Source organism: Lactuca virosa, chromosome 2, assembly GCF_052849685.1.
Source record: "Lactuca virosa cultivar CGN04683 chromosome 2, Lactuca_virosa_CGN04683_v6, whole genome shotgun sequence".
Classification (NCBI taxonomy): Eukaryota; Viridiplantae; Streptophyta; class Magnoliopsida; order Asterales; family Asteraceae; genus Lactuca; species Lactuca virosa.
This window is the reverse complement of record NC_136427.1, coordinates 232,355,939-232,359,509: the sequence shown is the minus strand read 5'-3', so window position 1 is coordinate 232,359,509 and position 3,571 is coordinate 232,355,939. Positions and strand designations below refer to the sequence as shown.

The 3,571-nt window shown below is 46.1% G+C and overlaps 1 long non-coding RNA gene across 1 annotated transcript; it reads right to left on the bottom strand.

Moving 5' to 3' along the window:
• Nucleotides 1-1,427: 1,427 nt before the first annotated feature.
• Nucleotides 1,428-3,102, bottom strand: LOC145156852 (uncharacterized). Its single transcript, XR_013736944.1, has 3 exons — nt 2,732-3,102; nt 1,856-1,907; nt 1,428-1,517 (listed from the first exon to the last, which is right to left on the bottom strand). It is a non-coding gene; the product is annotated as an uncharacterized LOC145156852 (long non-coding RNA).
• Between the last annotated feature and the right edge of the window lie 469 nt (nt 3,103-3,571).

The following is a 3,571-nucleotide window of genomic DNA, read 5'->3' as shown; positions in this document are numbered from 1 at the left end:
TACATTGAGCGACCAGTAGCTATCCTTGACAGGAAGTCGAAGGATTTGAGGAACATGAGGGTGGAGTTGGTAAAGGTGCAATGACAGCACCGCAAGGGCCCGGAGTGGACTTGGGAGCCCGAGGAGGAGATGATGGAGCACTAACCAGAGTTGTTTTCAGATGCAGCAGACTTCGAGGATGAAGTCTAAGATAAGTGGGGGAGAATTGTAACGCCTGGTTCCTGGTATGCATTTAACTTATTTATTTATTCATTTTGGAAGGGCTACTCGACGAGTTGGTGGCCCTAACTCATCGAGTAGAAGACAGAGTATGCGCGGGTTTTAAGTGAACTACTCGACGAGTCGGGAGACTCGACTCGACGAGTAGGACGGCTAGGATGAAACCCTAATATTTAGGGATTGCACCCTATTTAATCATCATATCTGGCCTCCACCCCAGCCTCTATCACCTCCAAACCCTAATCTCGAAACCCTAATCAACCCTGAGTGATCTTGAGCTATTTTCTTGCCATTTTTGTGATTTAAAGATAGAAGAAGGAAGCAAGGACTTGGAGTTACAGGAGGAAGGCTGAATATCCAGAGCTTAGGATTCATTTTTGTCTTGATAGAGGTATAAAGCTTATACTTTGGCTTCTATTCACTTAGATCTTCATTTGAGCTTCCATATTGTCACTTTTGGGCCATTTCCAAGGTCATTTTCGCGATTTGAATTCTTGGTGATGTAAGGACTTCAGATCTGGGTACTCTTGAGCTTTGGAAGCACAAATTTGACACCTTTATTCAGCCATGGCCCTATTCCATGACTTAGACGTCCATTTTTAGCTTGTGGTGGGTGTTTTAGCTTCATAACACCATGCATGCACGTAAAGTTAGCAACTTTACGTGTAATGCTAGTCTAAGGAGTCCAGATCTGTGAGTTGGAGGTGTTGGAATTGATTAGAATTGACTGTATGGATTTGACATTGGGGGAATCGACGAGTTGTTCATGCGACTCGGCGTGTCGGGTCGTGGTCCCCTAACATTTTCTTGTTTTCAGTGAACCGTTGAGTCTAGGAGATGACTCAGCGAGTTGGGCAAGATTAGGACTTGGAAACTGAAGAACTCGACGAGTCCAAGGAGGGACTCGACGAGTTAAGTCGTTTTGTCACGATTTTATGATAGGAAGAACTCGACGAGTCTGGGAAAGGACTCGACGAGTTGACTCGGTTGACCACGAGTCTGAGAAGTACATGAACTCGCCGAGTTGTGAGATAACTCGATGAGTTGGGTTGACTGGGAGTTGACCTTGACTTTGACTTTGACCCAAGCATTGATTTTGACCAGGGGTAAAATGGTCATTTTACCCTGTAACACCCAAATTTTCAAAACAATTTTTCACATTTTATAAAACACGTTTTCATTCATAATTGTTATAAAAACACCATTGTATCACATAACATCATCTCCCAAGATCATAATAAAATCTCCCCGCGTGTGTACTGATCAAGCCGGCGCCTTCCCGCGATCCTCGCTGGTACCTGAGACACATAACACAACACTGTAAGCATAAATGCCTAGTGAGTTCCCCAAAATACCACACATAACACATATTAGCCACTCGAGGCTATAACTCTGTTTGACACTCTGGTCAAAGTGTCTCTGTGGGACCCCCAGTCCCATAACTCTGTGGGCCCTCTGGCCCTAACTCTATGGGTCCTCTGACCCTAACTCTGTGGACCTTCCGGTCCTAACTCTGAAAACTCTGTAACATACATAGCATATAACACATAGAAATCACATCATGCAAAAGCATACACAATACTCTGTCTCATAGCTCTAATTACCACTCTAGGTAAAGTATAGTGAGAAGACTCACCTCGGTTAACTCGGTAAAGCTCGAACTCTGTAAAGTCGGGTCTAGCCTCCGCCTAATCATATGAAATAAACACTCTGAATCAATACATCTCTCAAGGCTAGACTATTCCTCCTCTTAGTACTCTCAGAAGGGTAAAAGACCATTTTACCCCTCTCATGGCTCAAAGACCCTAAAGTTGACCAAACCCTAAAAGTCAATAAAGGTCAACGGTCAAACTTTGACCCGACTCGCCGAGTGCACTTGGGCGACTCGGCGAGTCTACACGTGCCCACTATCTTTCTGATCTCGCATGACTCGTCGAGTCTTTCCCCTTACTCGACGGGTGACACCTGGCATGAATCGCGGGGTCACCCCGACTCAACTCGCCGAGTCTGTTCATGGACTCGGCGAGTTCCGCCTTGAACTCCATTCCTCTAATTCCCTCCGACTCACTGAGTCAACCCTATGCTCCACGAGTCATCACAGATTGCGAGTCGCGGGGCTACCCGACTCTACTCGTCGAGTCCGTTCATGGACTCAGCGAGTTCATTCCATGCACATCCTCAAACAACTTCCTGAGGTCAGATCCAGTCCTCTAACCAATAGATCTATCATTCCCAAACCCAATAACCACGTAAAGTTTCCATCTTGATGCACATACAACATCTATTTGATCATATATGATGATTTAGCCCCAAATACCATAACTCAAGGTCATAGCCTCCATTGTTATTCAAAAAGCTTAATGAATAAGGCTCTCTGGACCTCTACGGTTCCAGATCCAAGGCCTCCTCATCATAAGGGACAATTTGGGCTTCAAATCTAAGCAACAAAGGGTCTAAGAAACCCTAAATCCATATGATCATCATAAGAACAGAAGGGGAGTCGAATTACTACCTCAAATGTGAAGATCTTAGCTCCAAATCCACAGAATAGCAATCTCCTATGCTTCCTCTTGGCTAGTACCTCCTTCTTCTTGCTAAACAACACTCCCAAGGTCAAAAAAATGGCTTCCTTCCTCTCCCAAAACGCTCAAGCACTCTAGGGTTTCTCTCTATGACTGGTGACCTCAAATGGCGGCCATAAGGGCCTTTAAATAGTCCCCAAACCCGAGAAATTAGGGTTTCATTAAACAGCGTGGACTCGCCGAGTCCACGTATGGACTCGCCGAGTCCAGTCATTAACCCGGATGGAGATTCGCGACTCTACTCGGCGAGTCTGAGCGCCTACTCGCCGAGTCTCTCTCCAAAACTCAATAAAATACATAATTTAAGATACCTGGGAATCCGGATGTTACAATTCTCCCCCACTAGAGTCAGACTTCGCCCTCGAAGTCTCACTCCACAAATAACTCTGGATACTGCTCGCGCATCTCTAACTCCGGCTCCCAGGTCATTTCAGAACCCTTCCGATGTTGCCACTGGACTTGAACCAATGGCACCTCCTTGTTTCTCAAAGTCTTGATCCTTCGATCCACAATCGCAACCGGTCTCTCAACATGATTCAGGCTCGCATCCACCTGAATGTCCTCTAACGGAACCACTGCCAACTCATCAGCGATACACTTCCTCAACTGAGACACGTGGAAGGTATCGTGAATCTGGCTCAACTCCGTACGTAGCTCCAAACAATACGCTACCCTGCCCACCCTGGCAGTCACCCTGAAAGGACCAATATACCGAGGTCCCAACTTACCCCTCTTCCTGAATCGGATCACCCCTTTCCAAGGAGATACCT